Source organism: Bos taurus, chromosome 10 (assembly GCF_002263795.3).
Source record: "Bos taurus isolate L1 Dominette 01449 registration number 42190680 breed Hereford chromosome 10, ARS-UCD2.0, whole genome shotgun sequence".
Taxonomy (NCBI): Eukaryota; Metazoa; Chordata; class Mammalia; order Artiodactyla; family Bovidae; genus Bos; species Bos taurus.
This window is the reverse complement of record NC_037337.1, coordinates 9678316-9693563: the sequence shown is the minus strand read 5'-3', so window position 1 is coordinate 9693563 and position 15248 is coordinate 9678316. Positions and strand designations below refer to the sequence as shown.

The following is a 15248-nucleotide window of genomic DNA, read 5'->3' as shown; positions in this document are numbered from 1 at the left end:
TGGGACTCTTCCAGGACTGGCTATTCCAAGGTAACAAAAGGCCCTCTCTCGTTTTTCAGGGAACCTGGGAAGCACACTTGAGTCACAGCTGGCCTGTGGTTTTTACATCTCATCAGGGACCACTCTCTTCACAGCCTTATCTTCGCTCCTCCCCATACAGGTAAGGGGTTGTTTCATTTTCAGGCTGCTTGTGGGAAAACTTGAGCTGTGCCATGCACTCTGATAACCACCCCATGCATTAAAAAGAAGACCCTTAAATATTTAAGGCAGCTCCTCTAAGAAAGGTATGAAGTGGTCACCTGCCCCATTGAGTTATCTGGTGACGATATTTACTGACCTGCCTGGCTTTCTCCTGCGCGTTGCTGGCCACCCAGTACTCTTTGCTGGGCACCCTTCTCCTCTCCATTTGAGTTGGTAGTTTAGAACTCCTTTTCCTCGTTTAGAACTCAGCTCATGTTCCACTTGTTATTACAAACTGTCTGAAGGAGAGGGTATTCGGAGCACAGTCCTTTCCAGCAGACGCCTCGCCGCCTCCCCTCACACAGCCCACAGCATGAGCCTGTGGGCAGCTCTGCTTTGCTTGTTTGAACACTTCTTTTCCTCTGGTTTGTGAGTTCTTTTTGCTACCATTTCCCATGGTTCCTGGCATGGAACAGACTTCCGGTGAATGAGTGAGTGTTCGTCTGAGAAGAAAAAATTGCCCTAGTAAACAAACCTGAGGCACCAGCAGCAAAAAATGATACTGTATTCCTAAGCCAGGGAACTGAGGTGTAGAGTGCCTTTTTGGAGTCATTACATGGCTGTTTGCTCACATTACCACGGGTAATTGAGAATTTGTCATAATATGTTAAGTCGGCAGGAGTTTAGATTCTTAGCCCTGTTGAAAAGGATAAGAAGTCAGGAGGTTTTGTCTCAGTGTCAGTAAGGTATTAGCTGACAGCCTGGGGCCCTAAGCTGCCAGTCCCCTTGGCTGCGGGAAGAGACACCTGTCCTGCCCACCAGCCTCTGGGAGCCCTGGGCAGCCTCGGTACTGACCTGTAACTGATTTTATGGGCAGTAATGGGGCAAAAAACCCCATAGCTTTGACCAATTTACAACTCAGAGGAAATAAAAATATTTCTAAAGTACGGTTTACATAATTTTGATAAAAAGTTTTAAATCCTGCATTTCCATGTCCCCCTTAGTACGCTGGGACCTTTGAGAGACACTCCGATTGCCTGGAGGGGATTTTGCTTCATCGTGTTGGTGGGGAGTAGCAACCCCTCTGGCAGTGGTTCACCTGTATCTGGAGCCGGAATGGGGCCTGGGTCCTTTCAGGAACTGACCAGTGGCTGAGTTCAGAGAAGCGAGGGTGGAGCTGGGGCGGGGGGAACTGAAGTCGGACCAAAGACCACTTTCACGCACGTCTCGAGTGTTGGCTCCTGCCTTCTTATCCTGCCGCTGCGTGAACACTACTCATTGTCCAGTCTTTCCAGTTGCGTTGTTTGGGTGTGTGCAGCATGAACACAAAGGGAAAGAAGTTGTCTTCTGGTTCCTGTGTGTGCTTTCCACAGCCTAGGAGAGGTACGGGCCAGCTAGTCCCATGCAGAAAAGCAGTCCCAACACCACAGTTACTTCTACCTGGAGCCGAGTCCCATCCATATACAGCTGCTTGCAGGAGAGATCAGTGCAAGGCAAAGCCGTGCAGGGAATTTGACTCTCACCTGAATCTGTTCATCTTCAAGGTTCCTAGGGCTTTAATAGAGGGAGGGTTTCAGCTTTGCCCAGGGATCTCTCGTCTCCATGGACTCCAGCTTGTCTATTGTAACTTGAAAGATAAGTGAAGAAAACAATTACAATTTAAAAGCCCAGATGTTAAAAATAAAAGCCGAGTATTAAAGTATGAGTGAGTTTTAGCTTTTTAGTAGGTTTTGGAATTTGAGATATTATCAACTGGTTTGTGTTGCACTGTGCCCACAGAAGCTGAGTGCAAGGTGGTGTGTGCGTCTGGGCTTCATGCTGGCAGACACATGGGGAATGCTTGTCAATTTACGGTGATAGCCACTCACTGAATTCCATGGAGGTCTCTGATTCTCAGAGTGCTCCCTGTTTTCCGGTAACAATTCTAATTTGGCTAGAAAAACAAGTGAGGCAGGTCAAGTCGTCAGGCTACTGAGTTGGTCCCCTTCCACACACTGGTGTGGGTTCAGGGACGCTTCACAGAGCTCTCTCATTGAATCTTTTTTTTGGGGGGAGGTGGAGCTGTGTCACATGTGGGATCCTAGTTCCCCAGCCAGGGATGGATCCCGTACTGCCCTGCAGTGTAAGCACAGGGTGTTAACCACTGGACCCCCAGAGAAGTCCCTCTCACTGAATCTTGACAACTCCACATCGTTGTAATTTGAAAGTCCAAGAAGTAGTGATCGAGTTCCTGAATTTCCTTAGAGTGTCTGAACTTTGTGTTTCTTTCAATTCAGGGTTTGTTTTTGGTCAGGTTTTGCTGAGGACTGCTCGTGCCCCAGCAGCAGTAGAAATTGTGTATCAGGACACATGCGTGCATGTGTGTTTGATGTAGCTGTTTTGGAGCTTGGCCTTGATTCAAAGACACTGTCCAGAGTGGGCCCCTTGTATCCAGAGCAGACATTCGGGAGCTGTCAGAGCAAAGGCAACTAGCGGACACAGCAACTGATCTGCTGCCACAGACTCCACTGCTGTTGGCCATGACCAGCGAGCTCCTTTATTGCTGAAGGAAGTGTGAACCCAGACACCGGCTACTGACAGACCCTCTCACTCAATGACACGTCCTCCCTTGGGTGTCTGGTGTTTCCAGGTGAAGCCTTTAGCTTCAGGTGAGCCTTTATCTTATCTTTTAATTAAGAAGCAAAAATCTCTAAGATTATTTTTTAAGTTTCATTATAAATCTACAGCCAAGTTTTGACATCTCTGGGCAAGAGCTGGCTTTTTTCCCACTTCCAGTATATAACCAATGCATAATTTGGGAACCACTCTTTACTCTGATCAGGGCGCTTGTCAGCTGTGAGTTGTTGGCCCGTTTTATCTACCGTGGGAGTTCTGTTACTGATGTGAAAGGAAACTTATAAATACATGTTTCCCAGGAAACGTTGGTTTTAAAAGGGCTGGAGATATTGTTTTGATCATTTTCATGTCCTCCGCAGTTGTGAAATGACTGTTTTCTATTTCTTAGAGACTTTTTACAACTATGGATCTGAGTTGGAAGGAGGCCTTCCCATCAGTTCAGTTCAGTTTAATTAGTCGAGTCCGACTCTTTGCGACCCCATGGATTGTAGCATACCAGGCTTCCCTGCCATCTCCAACTCCTGAATCTTGCTCAGACTCATGTCTGTTGAATTGGTGATGCCATCCAACCATCTCATCCTAGGTTGTCTCCTTCTCCTCCCCGCTTAAATCTTTCCCAGCATCAGGGTCTTTTCAAATGAGATCCTTCTTCGCATCAGGGGGCCAAAGTATTGGAGTTTCAGCTTCAGCATCAGTCCTTCCAATGAATATTCAGGTCTGATTTCCCTTAGGATGGACTGGTTGGATCTTCTTTCTGTCCAAGGGATTCTCAAGCATCTTCTCCAACACCACAGTTCAAAAGCATCAATTCTTCTGTGCTCAGCTTTCTTTCTAGTTCAACTCTCACATCCATACATGACCACTGGAAAAACCATAGCCTTAACCAGATGGACCTTTGTTGGTAAAGTAATGTCTCTGCCTTTTAATATGCTGTCTAGGTTGGTCATAGCTTTTCTTCCAAGGAGCAAGCGTCTTTTAATTTCACGGCTGCAGTCACTATCTGCAGTGATTTTGGAGCCCCCAAAAATAAAGTCTGTCACTGTTTCCATTGTTTCCTCATCTATTTGCCATGAAATGATGGGACCGGATGCCATTGTCTTAGTTTTCTGAATGTTGAGTTTTAAGGCAGCTTTTTCATTCTCCTCTTTCACTTTCAACAAGAGGCTGTTTAGTTCTTTGCTTTCTGCCATAAGGGTGGTGTCATCTGTGTATCTGAGGTTATTGATATTTCTCCCAGCAATCTTGATTCCAGCTTGTGCTTCATCCAGCCTGGCATTTCTCATGATGTACTTTGCATATAAGTTAAATAAGCAGAGTGACAATAAACAGCCTTGACATACTCCTTTCCTGTTGGAACTAGTCTGTTGTTCCATGTCCTTGACCTGCATACAGATTTCTCAGGAGGCAGGTCAGATGGTCTGGTATTCCCATCTCTTTCAGAATTTTTCCACAGTTTGTTGTGATCCACACAGGCAAAGGCTTTGGCATAGTCAATAAAGCAGAAGTAGATATTTTCTTGGCACTCTCTTACTTTCTTGATGATCCAGTGGATGTTGGCAATTTGATCTCTGGTTCCTCTGCCTTTTCTAAATCCAGCTTGAACACCTGGAAGTTCATGGTTCATGTACTGTTGAAGCCTGGCTTGGAGAATTTTGAGCATTACTTTGCTAGTGTGTGAGATGAGTACAATTGTGTGGTAGTTTGAACATTCTTTGGCATTGCCTTTCTTTGGGATTGGAATGAAAACTGACCTTTTCCAAAGTTCCAAAAAATAGCAAGGAGACATAAGAAAGCCTTCCTCAGTGATCAATGCAAAGAAACAGAGGAAAACAATAGAATGAAAAAGACTAGAGATCTCTTCAAGAAAATTAGAGATACCAAGGGAACATTTCATGCAAAGATGGGCACAATAAAGGGCATAGATGGTATGGACCTAACAGAAGCAGAAGATATTAAGAAGAGGTGGCAAGAATACACAGAATTATACAAAAAAGATCTTCATGACCCAGATAACCATGATGCAGGGATCACTCACCTGGAGCCAGACATCCAGGAATGCAAAGTCAAGTGGGCCTTAGGAAACATCACCACAAACAAAGCTTTCACATAACTGGGTAATAAAAGTAACTTTTCCAGATAGGCAAAAGAGAGTGAAAAGGTTCTCAGCATTTTAAATGATTCTTCTTCTCTGCAGCAGTCCCCAACTGTTTTGGCCCCAGGGACCAGTTTCACGGAGGACCCTTTCTCCGTGGACTAGGGGCTGGGGGTGGGGCGGGTTTCAGGATCATTCAGGCACGTTTCATTTCCTGTGCCCTTTGTTTCTCTTATTACATCAGCTCCATCACAGATCTTCAGGCATTAGATCCCGGAGGCTGGGGACCCCTGCTGCAGAGCATTTTTCAATGGAGCGGTTTCTAAGACTTTCGGAATTCTCTTCTCTCAGGTTCCTTCTTCAAAGCTAAATGAAGCCTTGATTGGCTCCCTTTACACCAGACATGGATGCTGCTCTTTCCTCTCCTTTATTTCCTGGTGGGCAAGCCCTGCTGCTCACCTCGCCTGTGTTTTATCTGCCTGCCTGGGGTTGCTGCAGAGAAGTGCTGCTACCCTTTATGGCTACAATCTGAAAAAGAAAACAAACAGCCAAAGCTCCACGAGTCCCAGCAGGCTGGTGGAAACCATTCTCATCCTCCTTGTTCCTGGGTTCAAAGTGCACTTCGCATTTTATGGGGCCGATGGGCCCTCCCACAGTGCTTGTTTGAGTGGGCCTGCCTTTGAGCCTGGTGGACAATTAACTGCACTGACCTCCTCTCACTTTAACCTTTCTGGCCAGGTTGCCCTTCCTGCTCTAGTGAGAAGCGGCTGCTGCCCCTTTGAGTGGAGCACCAGGCAGGGGTGGGGAAACATTTGATCCTCTTCAAAGGGGATGTCTCTGAAGCATGAAGATTGAACTGATTGTGACCCCACTGGATGGAGGAAGCAGAAGCGCCCTCTGGAGAACTGGCTGGGAGGAGGAAGCCGTCAATTACTAATCCCATTGGCCGGTGGGGTCTTCAGGGTCTCATATCCCTTTGAAAGAGAGAGAATCAGGGTTGAAGGTAATAAAATAGGCCTTAAATTAGAGGAGCAGGGGGTCATTTTTATCTAATTTTGTGGTTGTTACTGAGGGATAAAAGGCAGAGGAGATAATTTCATTAGCCCCTTTGAGATCTTTATCACGGGGCGATGGCACTTGGGGATGGAGTTGAGCCTCACAGGGGCTGGCCAGTTCCCTCCTGGTAAACACAGAGCCCAATTTCCATAGCACCGGGGAGCCTTGGGGAAGCCCAGTGACCATTTAGGGCACCGTGGTCAGGAACAGCGTTTCCTGTTGCAAGTGAGCCTTAGTGACTTCAGCTGATACAGGGCCCAGTGGACACGTGACCCATCACTGAGGCATGTGATAGTCACACTGAAAATACAGACATCTGCCCAACACGAGAGCTCGTTCAGAGCTGAGATGGTGTCTTTGACTCTGAGGAAGGCTTGTCAGTTATCTGTTGTTGAGGTCACTGCTTCAGAGCATGACAGTGCTGGAGTTCCCATGAGCCGAGCAGTGTTTGGGTGCTGGGGGGGCGAGCAGCACAGCAAGGCCATGCCTTCTATTTGATGGGCCCTAGAGGCTGAAGCTCCAGTACTTTGGCCAGCTGATATGAGCTGCCAACTCATTGGAAAAGACCCTGATGCTGGGAAGGATTGAGGAGAAGGGGACGACAGAGGACAAGATGATTGGATAGCATCACTGACTCGATGGACATAAACTTGGGCAAACTCCAGGAGATGGTGAGGGACAGGGAAGCCTGCCATGCTGCAGTCCATGGGGGCGCAAAGAGCTGGACACGACTGAGTGACTGAACAACTACAACGAATTCTGTTCATGGTGCACTTGTATTTCTGCTGCTTCATAAAGGCCTTGCTGGGCAGGCAGGGATTTCTGTCCATGTTTCCAGAGACAGGAGCGAGGCAGGGAGGGGATGTGCGATTTACCTCCATCTCTGGCAGGGAAGTGCAGGATCTGGGATTCTAGACCTGGACCTCAAACGTTCAGATTAAGTCCTCCCTGACGGTAATGAGAAAAACAGAGGGAAGAGGAGGAGGGGATGAATTATGCATCTTTGATTGCAACAGAGGGGAGAGAAAAGTATGATGATCAATAGATAGTTCTTTGTACCAGCCACCAGCAGGCACCGTTCCCCAAGGCAGCCTGGGTTCTTTCTGAGGGTGAGTACAGGTGGACAGGGCAGAGGCTGGAGGGGGTGGGATAGGAAGGCTTTTTGTATGAAACAGTCCTAAGTGAAGTGTCCAGTTACATATGGAGACCCTGTGCGTGTGATCAGAGAGGCCACGACACCCATTGTTAGCATCACTGATTTGGGCTAATTTATTTTGGGGGCACAGCATTTTCTGAGGGCTTCCCGGGTAGCTCAGCTGGTAAAGCATCCGCCTGCAATGCAGAGCACCCCGGTTTGATTCCTGGGTTGGGAAGTTCCCCTGGAGAAGGGATAGGTTACCCACTCCAGTGTTCTTGGACTTCCCTGGTTGCTCAGATGGTAAAGAATCCACCTGCAATGTGGGAAATCTAGGTTCTATCCCTGGGTTGGAAAGATCCCCTGGAGAAGGGAATGGTCAACCCACTCCAGTATTCTGGCCAGGAGAATTCCATGGACAGAAGAGCCTGGCGGGCTACAGTCCACGGGGTCGCAAAGAGTCAGGCAAGACTGAGCGACTAAGCACAGCACAGCAGCCACGTGCATCTTTATTTACACTCTTACTATCTCCAATCTGCTCACTTCCCGGTCTCCAGCTTCCCCTTCTCTACTGTAGACATTTCTGCTTAGTTTTGAACTTAGCTTGGAATAAAAAGAAAACTTCTATTAAGATGTGCTAATAAAAACCTTAACCACTAGTAAGTACCTTTAACCACACAGCTTCAGATTGTTTAATTGCTGTAAAAATCTATCCCCCCATTGATTGAAGAGCTGGTATTTGCAAGTTGATCGTGGAGACTGTAGACGCCTCCCTTTGTGGATGTGGTGCCCTTGGGAACTCCAGCCAATGTGTTCCTGAAATGTTATCTGAGGGGAATTCAGGGAGGGGAGGGCGGGTGGGGATGGAAGGTTTTCACTTGTTTCCCTAATGCTTCTCTGTATCCTATACAGAATATCTTTGCACTGCAGTCCTCAGAGGCAGGAGCCCCCTTTCTTTGGCCATATGCTCTTCCTTTCTTTCGTTACTGTGGCTAATCAGAAGTTGGCCAGACTTTAGTGTCTCTTAAAATCCTTTCTTTCTGGCCGTGTTCAGGAAGTTGAAGTGCAGTGTCAGAAATGATACGAGTTGATGAAGAAGAAATAAACAGACCCAGGCAACACATGAAGAAGCCTTGGCTGCCCTGCTCCTGTTTTTCTGTCGTTCTGATCTCAAGGAACCAGATTTCCTCCACGTAGCAGGAACGCAGCCATGATCGCCCCTGTGCCAAGGAGCCTGGGCCACGTCTGCCCGTGGGTCTTCTAGATTAGGGCTGCACTTAGACTCCTAAACCCTGGGATGAAAATGTGTCGTTTATGCTTGGCAGAGTGCAGAGAAGTCACACGTTTGCCGCCTGAGCTATATGAATATGGAGTAAAAATAGCATCTGTTCGGGGAAGCAGAACATTCCAGAATGCTTCGGTCCCCTCTTGGCACCAAAAGAGAGAGTGGAGAATAGGAGAGCGGAGAGGGACTTGAAAGAGCTTCTTGTTCAAGCCTTTTAATTTCAGCTCAGGACACTGAATGACTCGGCTCAGCCTCTGTCCCTGCCTGTCTTGTTTGGACAGCTTCGTATCTTTGGTCCCCAGCGTGTGTTAGGTGCTTCACGTGCACTTGAGTGAATGATCACGTGAAGCTATGACTCCCAACTCCTAGTCTAGTGCTCCTCGAGATACTTTTATAGGCTGAAAAGTCTGTAAAAAATGGTGTCGAGTAGCTTGTACGTAGTTGAGACTTTCTTGAGATTACATGTAGATTAGAAAAGTGAGACGTAGCAAGATTAAACTGATTCCTTACAATCGGCAGTGCAGCTGAGGGGAAGACAGGCTTTCTCAGGCTCAGGGGTGGCTGGGAGGCAGGATGCCACGTGGTCACCTGAGTGAGGGGTGCCCTGTGGAGGGGGTGGCCCCAGTCGCTCTGCCTCCCTGGCAGAGTCGGAACAGTGGTGGAAGTTGGGCTTGAAATCGCCCCTCTACCCAAGAACAGTACTCGATGGCCAGAGCCCACCCTCCTTTTGTGTGTGTGTGTGTGTGTGTGTGTGTGTGTATCTGTCTGTCTGTATACATGGCACTGTGGGTGTGAGTGGAAGGTCCAGATACTTTGAGCGCTGCAGCCATAGGAAAAGGACTCAGTCCTCCACACTGATAGATGCCGTTGGCCAGTAAATCAGGCTGTCCACCACTCCTAGCCTTATTTTGAAAATTGCAGCCTTGCTGTCAGTGGCCCCGGCCAAGTAAACCGAATTGAGCAGTGTCACATGCCTAGAGGCCCACGGTGGCAAGCACGCAGCTATGTTCAGGCTTGTAATTCAAAGCATCATGTTTCATTTATCTCCCTTGTTTAACGTCCCAGTTAAGTCATAGAGTTACCATTGCAAGGGGATTTTAAAATTAGAATAGTTTGTTGTTGATCAGTCTCTAAGTCATGTCCAGCTCTTTGCAATCTCACGGACTGTAGCATACTGGGCTCCCCTGTCCTTCACCATCTCCCAGAGTTTGCTCAAACTCATGTCCGTTGAACTGGTGATGCTATCTAACCATCTCCCCTTCTGCCACCACTGTCTCCTCCTGCCCTCAGTCTTTACCAGCATCAGGATCTTTTCCAGGGTCTCTTCACATCTGTTGGCCAAAGTATTGGAGCTTCAGCATCAGTCCTTCCAAAGAATATGCAGTGTTGATTTCCTTTAGGATTGACTGGTTGGATCTCCTTGCTGTCCAAGGGACTCTCAAGAATCTTCTCCAACACCACAGTTGGAAAGCATCAATTCTTCAACACTCAGCCTTCTTTATGGTCCAACCCTCACACCCATACGTGACTACTGAAGAAACCATAGCTTTGGCTATATGCACCTTTGTTGGCCGAGTGATGTCTCTGCTTTATAATATGCTGTCTAGCTTTGTCACAGCTTTCCTTCCAAGGAGCAAGTGTCTTTTAATTTCATGGCTGCAGTCACCATCTGCAGTGTTTTGGTTATAGGAGATTAACAGAAGATAAAAAGCTGCCAAAGAGAATTTTTAAGGTCAAGATATTTTGTTTGAATTCACAAACACTGGAGTGATGCTGTTGTTTACTGCTTGGTAAGTTTCACCCACACCTTCTGACACAGCCTCCCGGTTTGGCTGGGTGTGTTTACATCTTTTTAAATTGACCTCTTAGCTTCCTCGTGTGACTTTGATACCAGGGGCAAGTGTGCTTCCTCTGAGACCCTTGGCACCTGACCGGTTCCATGTGGAATTTCTTTGCTGCCTCAGAGGGAGAGAGCACAGCTCCCGCTGAAAACCTGTTTGACCGAAAAGTTCCTTCACAGGCTCATGAGACGGGTATGAATGCTGGCTCATGTGGCACCTCTTTGCTTCTGTTTAGGAAATGGGCAGCAGACATCCAGTCTCCTGGTGTGTCAGAAGACAAGCTGTAGTATAACCCTGATTGATGACTACAGGAAGAATCTGCTGAGTTATCAGCTTCTGCTCTGTATTATAGATCACAGGGCTTATTGATCCAAAGCTGGCACGCGTTCTGCAGGCCAGAGGTGGGTCTGACTGGGTCTCCATAGCAGCAAGAAGAATGATGACCACTGGATAAGCTATGTGGTCTTGAGTAAAAAGAGCAAATAATCTTGCACGGTGGCATCAATCATCACTTTGTTTTTTGGTGAAAGTCGGGCTTGAGGAAGTGACTTTGTGGTAGTGCTGGCATGGTCCAGTATTTGAACTTCTCGTGGAGGCTGTTCCTTGGCACTGATACAGTTCTTTGTGATCTTGTCCTGAGTTGTCCAATGTTTGCTTAGCGCTTTGGCAGTGAACAGTAAATATTACACTCGAACCTGGAACATTCTATGTGAAAAACCATGCAAATTAAGAACAAATTCAATTTTTAAGAACACATATATGTTGATAAAAACAGTGTGTTTGGGACATCTGGTTTCTTGAATTCAGTTACATGTGGGGAAGCTTGATTATCCTCTGCAGGCTTCTTAAAAGTACACAGAAGAGTGAGATGAGAGTGCATGACTTCCTGGCTACGAGCCTTGAGCTTTTATGAAGGGTAATTTAGAAAGCAAACCTTTTTGTAGAAAGGTGTTTTGGTATTGCCTGTTGGTGAAGGCATACTTTTTGTTTATTTATTATTTTATTGCATGTGACATTGTTTCAGTTCAGTAGTTCTCTTTATCTTTCTTCTTATAAGCAGTCTATGGGGATCTGTAACCACAATGACAAGAAAAGGACTAATGGACATTTATATAGTAGTGTTCGTGTTTACAAAATTGAACGCTGAGATGTGATGGAACTCTGTATTCATAGGGTTCCAACTTGCTGTAAAAATTTAATAAGTTATAAGATTGATTCATATTTGTGATTTTCTTATTGTAAAATGAAACTCCCCAACTATGTATAAATCATGTTCAGTGCAATTTTATAGGGAGTAAGGGTGTAAGCATCAGTTTGTAGTTCTTCTGCAAGCATCTTGCTTCTGTTTTTGTAACGCACATCAGATGGGTCTTTCATGGGCTCTTCTCTCTTTCTTCCAAGTATATTGTTGTTGTTCAGTCTCCCAGTCACGTCTGACTCTTTGTGGCCCCACGGACTGCAGCATGCCAGGCCTCCCTGTCCCTCACCATCTCCCGGAGTTTGCCCAAGTTTATGATGTTCATTGCACTGGTGATGCCGGCCAGCCATCTCATCCTCTGATGCCCTCTTCCATGTATACCTCTGTATTTTCCTCTTCTGCCTTGCTCTCTCCTCAGAACGAAGATTAAATCCCTGATCATCACTGCAGTTTCATTAGCCCCTGTTTATGAGGCCTCAACCGTAGGGTCTTCAAGAGAGGACCGGGTTCTTCCTGAAGTTGGGCTGGGTTCCACGGATGCTTGGATCCATGTTTTTGGGTCCTTTCTGGATCCCAGTTGTACCTAGCAAGCAGCCCGGCTCACCTTGAATCACAAGGGCATGCATTTTCTGTAGTCTAAACATGTTAATGATTAAACACACAGGATTAGATATTGTTTGGTGAGTGTGCAGCCCATTTGAGGATTTTTACCAGTTAACAAGCACAAGAGAACTATATATCAGACTCTTTGGAGGAATGAGTGCTTGGGAGACAGCCCTCCTGAGCCCCGGGTTGCCCCAGGAGGAGCGGGCTCTGTGTTCGGACAGGACCTGTGGTGGGGCGGAATCAGCCTTGAGTCAGGCAGGCCTGGGCTCCAGGCCCCACCTCCCACTGCCAGGATCCATGACCCCAGGCACGTTACCGATCTCACCAGGCCTTAGCTTCCTTATCTGTGAAATGGAGATAATCATATGCTCACTGGGTAGAATTGTTTTAATAATAAAGGAGGTAGCTTTCTGTAGGCAGATCTGGAACCCAGTAAGCAGCGGTTATCGCCACTGTTGCTAATACAACAGGAACAAGTTTGACTTTAAGGGAATCCAAGAACTCTGGAAGTTTCTCCCAGGTTGTTGGCCTCCTGTGCACTTGTGTAGCTGGCGTTTTAAGGCCCTTTCCACTCACCTCTGAGTTTCCTGGCGCTCCTTGTCTTGCTTGTCCAGCTTCTGTAAACCGGCCTCTCCCAGGGCCTCCTTTGCTTTAAGGATCAAAGGAGTTCTAGAGAATTTTGACATGAGGTAAAATTAATGGTCATTTAAAAGCTGAGTTCATCCTATGGTCGGATTTGTTATGGGGTGTGTGTTCCTCGGGCCTGAGACCCTTGCTCAGTGGCAATGTGTGGGACAGCTAAGGGTCTCCCTCCAGGAGGGGAAATCTTCATTGGAAACGGGTTGCAGAATGTGAAAGTTTATAAAAAGTGTTTATGTTTGTCCTGGGAGAAGGGTAACACATCACAGGCCATTAACAGGCCTGGCTCACACTGCAGTGTGCACCAACCCAGCAATGTAATTTATTTCACTGAGGGAATTGTGGTTTTTCGTGCCCTGGATAGGTGTCACTGAAACCTTGTTTTAAGAGGAAAATAGCAATTAATGTTAGAAACAAGAACTACTAGCCTTACAAATTTGTGGTGGAAGAGACCCAATAAAAATGACTATCAGAAGTTTCCCAAAGGTGAACATCAGCGTTTATAAACAGTGTTTTCTCCCTGGTAAACTGACAGCTCTTGCTTTGTAAGTATAAACCAAAGTAGGACTGCCCCAAACAGAGCAGGGCATGTGCGAATGTTCCTGCAGGGAAGAAAGTCGGCCCAGGCTGTGGGCCGGGCAGGCAGGCATCTGTGTTGGCTTAGGGACAGGTGCCAGAGGGCCGGCTGTGTTTGGTCAGATTAGGCCACGTCTGTGTCATCGCTGCTATTGTTCCCCTGCTGGGAGATGACAGATGGGAGAGGCCGTCCTGAAAGAGCGGCTGTTAATCTATAACTCGGGGTTTGCTTGTACCCATGCATAAACATTTCAGCTCATTATTTTCAGAAACAAAAGACCAGAGCATATGGGAGCCCTTTGGTTCTGATTCATTTAAAGTTTGTTTTTTGGTTTGTCTGTCTGTAGTGTTGCTGATGTAACTGGGTGATCTAAATTAAAAGTGACTCTTAAAAATTAAGTGAAAAAATGATTTCAAGATGAGAACTATGATTTTCCGACTTTGAAGAGAACTCTTTCCTTAAAATGACACTTTCCAGTGGAGCATGGCATCTGTGCATTTAGCTGATAGAAATTCAGCTTCCCATGCACAGTGCAAAAATAGGGGAGAGAGAAGTGACGATGAAAATGCTGCAGAACTGCTAACAGTCTGCTCTGTTAGAGTGGGTGCTTTAGAGCAGTGGTCCCCAGCCTCCGGGATCTAAGACCTGATGATCTGAGGTGGAGCTGATTTAATAATAATAGAGATGAGCTGCACAATAAATGCAGTGCACTTGAGTCATCCCTAGACCATCACCCCTGCCCACCGCCAGTCCAGGGAAAAAATTGTCTTCCACGAAACTGGTCCCTGGTGCCGAGAAGACTGGGGATTGCTGCTTTATATGTAGCAGGATTTCTCAGCCTTGCCTCCGCGGGCACCTTTGTGCTGAGTCATTTCTTGGTTGTGAGGCTGTCCTGTGTGTTGCAGGCTGTTCAGCACCATCCCGGGTTTCTGCCGACTAGAGGCTATCAGAACTCACTTCCTCTGGTTGTAAAGATCCAAACCATCTCCAGACATGGCCCCTTGTCCTCTGTGAGCCGGGGGCAGGAAGCAGGCAAAGGCTAGATCCTTTTGGCTGACAGTCGATGCCTTGGAGTGAGAGTGTTAGAGATTCTTTTCCCTCTGTTGTTACCGAAGTGATCTGGGTTCCAGGTCCTCTGATGCATCATCTCGCCTTACTGGGTATGATTGGGTTAAAAGAAAATAAAAAGTGAGGCCTAATGAGTGTAAATTGCAAAGGGTAACTTGGAGAAACTGAGTTTACAGCATTAGCGATTATGTCTCAAGGGAGAGCGACCTCAGTGAAATCTCCTAGAAGTTTCTGAAGTCCAAAACCTTATAAAGAAAAGCGATTGGTCCTTTTACAGAAATCCTTGCCTTGTCAGTTCAGAACTGACACTATTTCTTGGTAATAGTGGGGGCTCGTGGCCAATTTCTAACCCCAAGTCTGTTGATTGCATCTGGGTAATGTCACTGGGCTGTTTCCCTGCTGTTTTTGACCAATTTTCTGAAAAGCAGTCATTCTGGTTCCTTTTTCTCAGGCTCAACATCCCCAAACAGGCAGTTCTGAAAGGATATGTTCAAGGCTCAGTGCCAACCACCTTTGTGAGAATCTTTGAATTATTTTTTTATACAAGTTCTGCCTTGTTGGTGGGAACACTGCTATTCAAGTCCTGAGCTGGCATGTAAGGGGTCTGCCCTGTGCAGAATGGCAGGTGCCCCAGAGGACAGTCCCGGCTAAACCCAGCCTTCCAGCCACCCCCACTGACATGTGAATGAAGCCATATGGGACCCTCCAGACTAGCACATCCACCCACTGCCTAAGGACCCCGTTGCCATGTGGAATAGAAGCATCACATCAGCTGCTCCTTCCCCAGATTCCTGGTACACAAAATGTGAGACACTATCAAAGTCGTTTAAATGACCCCTAAAAAATTAAATTGGGCTTCCCCAGTGGCTTGGCAGTAAAGAATCTACCTGGAGGTGACTACCTTGGAATTCTTGCTACCATCCCCTCCTGGCTTTGTGATTTTTGTGCAGAATAT

At 46.8% G+C, this 15248-nt stretch overlaps 1 protein-coding gene across 1 annotated transcript in view; it reads left to right on the top strand.

Annotated features, from left to right (window-relative positions):
* LHFPL2 (LHFPL tetraspan subfamily member 2) overlaps positions 1–15248 on the top strand; it is a 174351-nt gene that overhangs the window by 15253 nt on the left and 143850 nt on the right. Inside the window, exon 2 of the mRNA XM_005211215.5 lies at positions 60–160. The gene's annotated coding sequence lies outside the window, so the exon portion shown is untranslated. The remainder of the gene's footprint in view (positions 1–59; positions 161–15248) is intronic.